This window comes from Pleurodeles waltl, chromosome 7 (genome assembly GCF_031143425.1).
Source record: "Pleurodeles waltl isolate 20211129_DDA chromosome 7, aPleWal1.hap1.20221129, whole genome shotgun sequence".
Classification (NCBI taxonomy): domain Eukaryota; kingdom Metazoa; phylum Chordata; class Amphibia; order Caudata; family Salamandridae; genus Pleurodeles; species Pleurodeles waltl.
In genome coordinates this window covers 962503833-962514566 of record NC_090446.1, presented here as the reverse complement: position 1 = coordinate 962514566, position 10734 = coordinate 962503833, and the positions used below count along the sequence as shown (strand labels likewise).

The window sequence follows — 10734 nt, the reverse complement described above, 5'->3', positions numbered from 1 at the left end:
CTGGTAATTTGTTGGCTCGCCCACCTTTGCACTACATTTCGGGGTTGTCGGGTCTCCGCCCTTTTGCTCAGGATATTGGACGAGGTATGTCCCACCAATAATCTTACGACTGACAAGAACACACTCTTCTTATTCAGGCCAGGGCACCCCTTTCTACGAGGGCAGTGGTCCATCGTGTCTTCCCCTTTAATGCCATCATTTTGAGGGCTTCTCGCCTGCACGGCATAGGGAGCGGGCGGGCTGGGTCTCGTCGCCTCCGGCGTCCACGGCGGTGGAGGTGGTCTGTGAGGGCCCTACCAGCCCCTACCCTCGGGCGGGGGTGGCGAGGACTCCCCGTGCTCCCACCCGGTGGGGATCCCAGTCACGGTTGGAGTTCCTCGGCGCGCCGCCCCCGGCACACACGGTGGGGGCGGTGCTGAGGGCTGGGCCCGCCTCGTCACTCCGCAGCCCCCGCCTCGGAGCAGCTGCAGAGCTCCGGAGCAGCCGCCGCCGCCGCAGAGCCCGCGCGCCCCGCTCCGGACAGACCCCGGTGGAGGGAGACCCCGCTCGGAGCTGTGAGTACGGGAGGGGCGCGGCGTCAGGGGTAGGAGAGCCCAATGAGGGAGGGGGGTGGTTTGTGTGAGATTAAATATTGGTGCGTGGGGCTAATGCGCTGGGCGCGTTCTATAGTGCGGGAGTGTTGTATGGACCGGTCGTTGTGCGGGAGAGGGCACCGTGCGGGATTGCACAGACATGGGATAGCGTGCGTGTGCTCTGTAGTGGCCCTGCATAGGGAACGTTACCTGCACCGAACATGTTGTTTGCACAGTGCATCACCACACTAGATTGCTGCCGTTAGATTGGCATTAGCGAGGAATGACACTCATGCTACACCCGTACCCACATGGCATTAGGTGGCATTGCACACCATTAGCAGTCTTGGTACGGGCGCTGTACAGGACGGTAGCGGAGCAGGGTTCTTTAAACCAGGCGGGTACTGGAAGGGCATGGTGCTGCCGTTCTGCTGGCTGTTAGCAGGGCACGGTTCTGGCATTTCAGGTTAGAGTTCCGGTGCTAGGTACTGATGCTGCATGGGCATAAGCAGGGCGTGGTACTGGCATTGAACTTGGCATGGGCATGTCGTGGCAGACCGAGTCGTCCGAGGGCACAATAGTGGAATTGCAGAAGGCATTATCAGGGCACATTACTGACATTTCAAAATAAATTATCAGAGCATTAGTGTGGCACGATTCTGACATTATTCTTGACCATATCTGGGCACATTTCAAACTTGGTACATGCCGGTGCCACGTCAGTGTAGCATTGCTGAAGACATTACCAGGGTTGGATGCTGGCGGTGCACTGTGCTGGTACTTCACAAGACATTTTGCAGGCATGACATCTGCTTTCCATGTGACAGTACCGAGCGTGGGGCTGGCGTTGACCAGGGTGTATGCAAGGCACAGAACTGGCATAGTACTGACCGTTAACATGCATGGTGCCGGCATCCTGTTAGTGAACAACATACGGATGAGACTGGGTAGAAAACGTAGAATGCCATAGGAATCGAGATGGCATAGCTTGCTGAACCGCTAAGGGGCTAACAGTATCACACGAGGCTGGTATAATACAGTGGTTGGCACAGCAGATGGCACAAGGAACATGCATGGTATGTGTGGGCTAACACTGCATATGGGATTGGAATGGCACAGTGGACTGGCATCGCTCATGGGCTGGCATGTCACATAGAGCTGGCACCCGAGTGTGGCTGGCACAGCATATGGGGCTGACAAGGCATGGCAGAAGCACTGCACATGGCACATAGGACTGACGTGGAGCTGAGATAGCGCAGTGAGGTGGCATTGCACAGGACTGGCATATCACAGAGCTGGCATATTGTTTTGGCTAGAATGGCTCAGGGGATGGGACAATGAACTTGCATGGCACATTGGACTGGCACGTCCTGCACATGGGTTTTGCTGACGCAGTTGACTAGAATCCTTCAGGAGGCTAGCAAGGCGCTGGGGCCGGCACCACACATGAGGGTGACATGGACTTTGGACTCCAGCGAGCATTTCAGAGAGAGGGAAACCGGGACGTGGGCCGTTCCGTAGGTGAAGCCTAAGATGTCAACGGATGATACTGAGATGGCAGGCAGATAGGAGTGTCTGGCAGTGGGAGGGCAGGACCGAGGGGCAGGGGGCAACCTTGGTAAAAAGAAAAGGAAGCGGGCATGGGGACTTCCGAGAGAACGGACAGCAGTGAGCGGGGGTGTAGGCGCTAGATCGCGGGGGCTTTGGTGCAGTGGGGAATACAGGCAGAAACGACGACTGCCTACCAGTGAGAGACCAGCGCTGCGAAGCAGTTTAAAATACTGGTGGCAGATCGAAGGGGGTGGCAAGGCTAGTGAGGTGCGAGCGTTTGTACCCCCGGTGGATATAAAGTGCCTGAGTGAAGGCATGCTGCGTGCTGGTCAGTGTACGTGAAATGCTGGCATTTCTCTGAGCGATCCCTCTCTGCACGGAGACCGAGCCCTCCATGCCCCGCCCCATGGGCAGACTGTTTAATCTGCGGTGCCTCCAAAGCCTCAGGCTGCCCTCTCCTTCACTGGCAGCCCTTGGCAAAGCCCCTTCCCTGTGCCCCGTCCTTTGGCAGTCTGTGTTCAAACCCCAGAGTCCCACTTGTTTCACCATCGAGCTCTGAGCGTTCCCAATACAGAAGCCCCCCTCCTAACGTCTCTCTGTTTAGTCCCAAAAGCTTGCAAATAGATGTCAGTTTGTAAGTTATAATACTCTATGATAAAACAGAGTAACATCAATTTGTTGTTTTTAATATACCATTATAAAGTAGACTATGTAATATATATACTGATGCACCAGGAGCAATATGCAATATATCATTCGGGTTATGCCTCCCCTCTCCTCGCGCACTACGCAATAGTAATAGTGAATAACACATTGCAGGCAGTGAACCTCCCATATCTATTTTATGCCATGCTGTGGTTTCATGTGTAACATTTATAAACAAAGATGCTTAACCAGAACTACAGCACAAGCGGTTACATATGTGCAGTGAAACAAAATCCTTATTAATCAGGATGCCTGGGTACAGGCCTGGTTGTCCTTCTCTGTAAAGTGATTTTAACTTGGAATCTGTCAGGCAGGAAGCACTGATTTCTCAAGTTAGTTAGACCGTTTAATAATGTGGATTGGGCACTTGCACTGCATTACTAATTTTGTGAACATTCGTTTGTTACTACGCTTGTTTCTAACAGCATGTTTTATTGGTGACGTTTATTTTCCTGGCATGGCATGATGTATAAATGTCATGAGCAAACCGGCAATCCTTGCCTTACACGGAGGAGGCTCTGCTACAGAGCCCTACAGAGCAGACGCTGTGCAGTGCAGGGCTGCACCATAACAACATTAAGCACCTCATTAGGAGTTTGGCGGGCAGAAAAGCCCGCCCGCCAAACTCCTATGGTCAGGTAGCCACCAGTGCGGCTGCCTTCCCGCGTGCCCTATTACAAGTTTCCCGCTGGGTCAGCGGCGGAACAGCCCACAACATTGACGCCGGCTCATAATTGAGCTGGCTGCAATATTGCGGTGCGTAGGGTGCTACAGCACCCATCGCGCTTTTCACTGTCTGCATAGGTGCTTTTCACTGTCTGCATAGTAGACAGTGAAATGCGCAAAGGAGCTGGCCATGGGGGCCTCCTGCACCCCATCTCTGCCAGTTTTTAAATGGCGGTGCTACCGCCATGTAAAAGCTGGCTGAGAGGGGACTCGTAATCCTCAGGGTGGCGCTGCAGGCAGCGCTGCCCTGGCGGATTAGGTCTGCCGGCACCGCGGGCACCTCCTGTGGAGGGAAACTGGTGGTGCCGGCCGTCCAACCGTGGTGCTTTCGCCACGAACATAATGTGGCGGTCTGACCGCGGCCAAAGCAGTCTGACCACTGCTTTGGCGGCAGTCAGACCGCCACTGTGGCCCTGGCAGTCTCAAGACCACCTGGGTCACCTATAAGGCCCTATATGTTCTCCTATGAAGTGACGTTTCCAGCCTGGTACTTACTGTTAGGTAACTGTGTCAGGCATCCTGAAAACTAGCTGCCTGCTTTTAGTCTTTAATGGAACCCACCAAAGATTAAGTATCTCCTCTCCTTTCATCTTCCTATCCAATAGGAAGAAGACATAGTTTGGGTTAATTTCAGCTGTTTGAATAGGTTTTCCATGGAATATCACTCTCTGCCACCTTGGTGTCACGTGCAAAAATCTCCTGTTTTTTTCTATTCCGCTTTGGCTTTCAGATAGCACATTTCTAAGAGTGTGAAATTGGCTTCCTTTATACTCAAAACTCTTGATGCTGAAAAAATGCACTATTCCTCCAGAATAAATTCATGTCTGTGCAGTCGTTGTACGTCCCCACATCACCGGTTGAGGGGGGCGATTTCTCTTCTAGCCAGGGTCCCCGTCATCCCTACTGAATCATATCCCTCCCAATCAGAGGGCGTTAGACTGGTCCCACTATGTCGCTCATTTCAGGTTTAAGGCCTGCAGCCATCTCCATAAGTATTAAGGATTCTAGAAGGTTTGGCCACACCCTGAGCCCTTTTTGATCTGAAGTGAGGGGCCAAACCTTTCTTAGATCTTCACATTTTCACTGATATGCTGACACAGGTATGCATACATTTTATGTTACTAGTCAGATTAAGTGGCAGCAGTTGATATTCCCTATGCTTCTTTTGTTTTGGCATAAATGGCCAGGGATAATAGAAGAAAGTTCATGTTTGGGAATTTTCAAAATTACTTTTCTAAAAGTATTTGTGTTAGATCTTATAAAGCCCCCATTTTCCGAGGCCAGCACTCGAGGAGGATTCCACAGGTTTGCCTATCAAATAGTGAAATATTGTTTGGAGGGCCAAGCTCTTCTTGTGTCCAGCTTACCTAACGACTCTTGTCCTGATGGGGGATCATGACAAGTGCATTCACTTGAATGAGGTGAGGGGGCACACATGTTTGACCAGGAATGAGGATAGTTATATTGTGTGATGAAAGGATAACTGGTAGCTGGCAGGCCAGGTTCAGCATCAAGGGACCACACTGACCTCTAACTTTTCTAAAGAACCTGTCAACATAGTGATATTGAAGGGAGAATTATTTGCGTGGGGAAATGCTGAGAAGTTGTGTTAGCTGGCTTCCGTGAGACTTCCACTGATATAATGCGAATTTCCCGAGTGCAGCTTTGAGGTTGAAGTATAGCAAACTTCATAGAAGATCTCTTACTTTTGCTTCCTTGATCATTTGGCAACCATTTCAGACGGTTTTCCCATAGTACTGAATTTGCAGAATTGGAAGTCCACAAAGTCTGGTGTGTGGTGAAGAAACACCATGGAAAGACTTTGTTACTCTGTGAGCTGGATCTGAAGGAACGTCATGAAGCCTCAAAGTGGTCTTCAAGTGAGCCAGCCCACACAGCCAGCACACACTTGCATTAATTTTGCTAAAGCTTATTAATAAATAATGTCAATACATTTCTCAACCACTTAATCCTCTAGCCACAGAGTAACAACAGCCATTGATGGTCCAGTCTTCTCAGTGACTATTGCTCCCCTGAAAGACACGATGGGATTTTAAAGCTCTTTTTCATACTTCCCTTTGATCAAAGATTTCCGTGTATAATAATATAAACCAGATACACTTATTTGACGTTTTAGTTATTTTTTCTTTTTCCAACCTTGTTGCATGTTTCTTGTTCAAAAAAACCTTGATTGCAAGTGCCTTTACTGACTAAAGTTGTGTTTAATGATTTTTAACTCTCCTTCCTCTGAGACCGCTGCAGGCATTAAGAGCCTGATTACGACCTTAGCGGATGGGATACTCTGTCACAAACGTGATGGATATCCCGTCTGCCATATTACAAGTTCCCTTATATCCTATTGAACTTGTAACATGCCGGGCAGCATATCTGTCATGTTTGTGACGGAATATCCCATCCGCCAAGGTCATAATCAAGCCTTAAGTCTTTGAGCTCAGCTGACACTACCATTGGAGGGTTAAACTATTCTCCAACAAAGCCTTTTTTCCCACCGTTGTAAATCTGGACAAGGGGGCTTTACCTATAGCCAATCTCCGGCTTCTACCTGCTCGGTTTCTTACACTAGGCTGTTTGTTGGTGTTGTGTTTCTCACACAGGAAGGCTATGTTGCGGCAACATTGAAATGCTGGGGCTTCCTTTGACTGAAGGCAAAGTCCTTAAGTCAGGATTCTCTTTGATTGTAAAATAGTTCTTTTTTTAATTTACTTATGAGTGGCTCACCTCTGACTTTAACTTTTTGGAAATGTGTGAAGACTTATTGTGTAAGAAAATATCCCAGTGTTTCAATGCTTCTCTGTTTTTACTGTCGCTTGTGTCTTTCTTAAGGTCTTGTCTTGGATATAAGCACCGGTGTGGGTGCGTCCTTGCTTGTTCACTTTTATGTATTTTCATTCCAATTGTCACTGCAAACGTTTGCATTTTCAAGTTTTACATATTATTTTTATTCTGCTGTAACACACCGCATTCCATACTATTGTTTCATTTCCAGTTGACAGAATGTATGCAATACAGCAAAATGAAATAACCCCACAAAATGCTCAGGAATCAAGTGCTGCCATTGGTCCCTTTGCAATGGAATAGAAAATATCACTTCTTACAATGAACCCTTAACACTCCTAGTAGTAAAGAAAAAGACATACACTGCCAGACTAACATCCATAGTGAAATCAACCCAAATGGTTCCCAATGTGGACCAAGAGGGTAGGAGTGAAATAAAGTAAGACTAATAGGCACCTAAGGGACTGTGACTGTATTAAATAATATATGCCAAAACTGTTTGAAAGACAGTTGTTACTTGGGCGACATTTTTTAGATGATCGAGATAACTGATTTAATGTTATGATTTAATTTTCCTGAAAATGCAGGAAATTTTATAAGTTACTAGGCATATTAGCTAGATGTCACTCAGTTGAGAAAACCATACTTAACTGTTTACTCCAAAAATCCCTAGCAAATCAACTTTACAGAATTGTTTACTGAGGAAGGACGAAGTCTCTGTATTAAACAGTGACATTCTGAGTAAATCAAGGGGATAAAGTGTGAAATATCCCTTCTCAAAATGTTTTCAGACAAAGTCTGGAGGTCAGGCAAGTCTGTTTTCTAGACTGTTACTCCTAAATTTGCCTTCTTCAGGAGTTTGTAGTGGTTTTAATATGCCCAAGCAAGTCTCACTGAATGTCTTTTTTTATTAGAAATGTGCCGCTAGTATCTTAGTGATGCGGGGATCATGGCACATGTGTTTTTGGCCATGCCCGAAAATGAACATGTATGGGATGGCAGACACTGCCTTCACTGTGTGCAATACTGGCATATTTTTGCAATTTTCATCTGGGAGGTACTTCCTGTTTAAGAGACATCACGGCATCAAACAGACTCTTCGTTTATCAGAAATAGAAGCTAAAAAGTGAATCTTAAAAATTGGAGACATGCAGAACCACTAGAATTTGGAGATCTTCGTGAATTGGTGTGGTGATCCTATACTAAATTAATGCAAAATCCAATAAACAGACGAAATAGTATATTAATTGGTTATATTAATAGACCAGATCTGGCTGAGAAATGTGAAGTAGGCACTTTTTCTAATGACTGAGAAGGTCCTCACAAGGTCAGCATAACTTAGTGATGTGGACACAACTTTCTTACTGTAATCTTGGAAGCGTATTGAGGGTCTCAATGGGATGGGGGTACAAAAATACATTATTTTTTGTGGGTGAGATATTTGTTCATAATCAACAGCAACATCATTACACTGCCCGCTTCTTACCACAGTTCACACACAACACCAGACTCCGACCTGAGATGGCGAAAACGTAAAAAGGTTCACAAAGTTCAGGTGGCAAAAGTCAACTTTGAGATTTCCCGCGGCCCTAATCGCGCCCCTAAAGGCTGCTGCGCTTACCCTTTGTTAGTTAGACCCGTCCCCTGACCTCTTAGGATATTAGGGTGCCCAGGGATTTCTCTTAGAAAGAGTGGGCCTTCTGGCGACCCCCACCACCCCAAGATCCCCAAAGGGGATGTGCGCATGTACTCGGTCTCGGTGTTTAGTGTGTGTCCGCGCGAACATCTCTGCGTGTGTAACTTTCCAACCCCCGGCCCCTCCGAAGCCATCGCTTGCGTCTGAAAGTCTGTGCATCACACCTGTGCAGTCTGTTGCGCGCGCGGGGGAGGCCGCCGCCATGCAGCCGAGGCGCTCTGCCAATCCGGTGTCATCCTGCGCCTCGAAGATGATGTTTACTGTGTGTGTGTAACATTTCGGTTCTGTTGCCGTGAACATGAATGCCGACATATGGGCCGCGCTGTGTTTGTGTGTGGGGTGGTGCGGGCATTGGCAGCTGCTGCCTGCTCCTCGCACCTGAAGGCTCCTGTCACGCGCTCTGCCAATAACAGAAGGCCTCGGAGAGCTTATCCCCCAAGCCATCTTGTCAACTAACCTTCCTTTATGTCCACATTTTCAGCATACATTGCTCAGTTTGTGTAATTATATAAATGTCACCCAAACTGCTTTCTTGTGAAGACGTTGGCCAGTCCTAGTTGTCATTTAAATGCCGAAATGTCGCCTGGCTGGCGTTAATATGCAAATATCCCTCAGCCTTTGCCAATTTCCAAAATATCACCCAGTAAAATATAGCGCAGACATTGTCAATGTGCAGATACCGCCCATTCTCCATTGTTGTCAATATTATACCAACCTTTGTTATTATCATGCAGACTTTGCTCAACCACCATTTTGCTGTGCACCAGCACTCAGATCTCGTTATAAACTTGGTCAGTCTCCGGCAACCCGCATATGTTGCCCTAGCCTCATTAATGTGCATGGATTTCCGAACCTTTGCTTTCATTCAGATACTCTTCATTACTGTGCAAATATTGCTCAACCTTCACTATTAAGCAAATAACAATGAATGGATGAATTACAGGCTCAGTATGCCTGCACAGCATGGCTCTGCAGATTTGATCTCCTCATGCTGCATCCTGTTGGGAAGGAGAAACAAGCATTTGCAATGCAGTGGGTCTCGCGTTTGCTCGAGTAGAGCTATTAGCGTTGTTAATTCCTAACTATACTTTTCTTGCCACACAAACTGAAAATAAAATCACTTGACATAAGCAAGCTGATTCTAAGCACGGCTGTAATCGCGAAGAGAGAAAAAAGGAAAAAAAAGTTTGCTTGCAGTCAAAAAAATTGACAAAAGTGCAATTATCCATGTAACTCGGTCGATGGCCAAGGCGGTAACAAAACCGCCCTAAGGAGGGACAATCGTAAAGCAGTTACCAACGAAAACAGGATTTTTGAAAGGCAAGCCCATGAACGAGTGATAGTGATGGGTGTGCGTGGTTAAAAGCCCAGATACATACCAACACGTCAGAAAAGCAGTGCTTGCCCGCTGTTATGCTCGGCCTAAAAATGACTTTTCATTTTTTGTGTGAATTCTTATAGGGAGTGTGCTGTCCTTAGGACTGCCAGGCACCTGTCTCATGTTGAGCTGCTGTGTGGTGGAGGTATCTGGAGAAGGTATGTTTCAAATAAGATCAGAGATCACCTGGTGTTGTAGCACTGTATTTTGTTGCTGAGGTATCTTGGGACCCTTGTGTGTGCCGATCTGCAGGAGACACAGAGGGCCTTGTAGGTGATTCATGGGCTGATGGGGCGCCTGTGGTGTATTTTCAGGGTTAGCAAAATGTCCCAATGTTTCTTACCAGTTGCCAGTATGGCTGTGATGTGAAAGACCACTTGGAGATGGTAGGATTAATATCTCTTTTTAAGTTTAGAAGAACTTTATTAGGTTCAAACTTATACGGATAAAATATGCCATTAAAGTTAATACAGAGGTTGTACATAAGGAGGTGGAGAGGGAAGAGAAGGATGGAATATGAAAGATTCTGATAACAAATATGAAGATCCAATTTGAGTAGAGATATAACAATAGAAAAACAGATGCTCATAAACCAGTGAAACATTCTAAGAGAACAAGAATTGATACATTAATTATAACACAAATAAAGAACATCAATGGGGTTTAGTAACCTCATCTCAAATGGGGTGACAATATAGTGAAGATTTAGCATAACTATCTAGAAAATTTGTGGTGGGACTCTATAAAATAGAACGATTAATGGCAAGTGAAATAGGGTGAATATATGCTGTATCAAGTCTGTGATTGTAACATACTGCATACTACAAGGCTTGGAAAGACAATTTAGTAAAATTCTTCCAATTTTTGGTAAATCGTTGAAATGCAACTGTAGGATCGATATCTTGACAGACTGAAGCACAATGACGTGATGCCATTGGGACTGGAGTTTCGTGGTGGCTCACACTGCTACAAGCAAAATTAAAGGTACAGTGTGCCAGAAGAGGTGCTGACCATGGATCCAGCCTGGGCAATAAGCCATTTTCAGTTAATATTGAAAACACGTTTTTAACCTTGAAATTGGTGCTGCTTGACTGAACCAGTGAGGTGGTTGGGCTGAATAGGTGGTTGGTGATGAAGTTGGCGTTGAGCAGCGCACCTTTTTTTTCTCCCTTGATGGAGTTTCAAACACTACTTGCCAATGATAATTCAGTGGCAGGTAGGTTCATTACGGCATGGCATTGGTTTTGCTGTTTCGTTTTTTTTGTAATGTTGAGTATGATCAGCATTGGAGTGATTAAGGATGATGTTGA

General features: G+C 46.6%; 1 protein-coding gene across 7 annotated transcripts in view; it reads left to right on the top strand.

Annotated features, from left to right (window-relative positions):
* Nucleotides 1–234: 234 nt before the first annotated feature.
* Nucleotides 235–10734, top strand: part of RBFOX3 (RNA binding fox-1 homolog 3) — a 1585357-nt gene continuing 1574857 nt past the window's right edge. For 3 of the 7 annotated variants that reach the window (XM_069199699.1, XM_069199696.1, XM_069199693.1), the window contains exon 1: nucleotides 457–554. The gene's annotated coding sequence lies outside the window, so the exon portion shown is untranslated. Of the gene's footprint in view, nucleotides 555–10734 lie in introns of all 7 variants that reach the window. The other 4 variants (XM_069199703.1, XM_069199700.1, XM_069199697.1 and 1 more) reach the window with 3 other exon arrangements.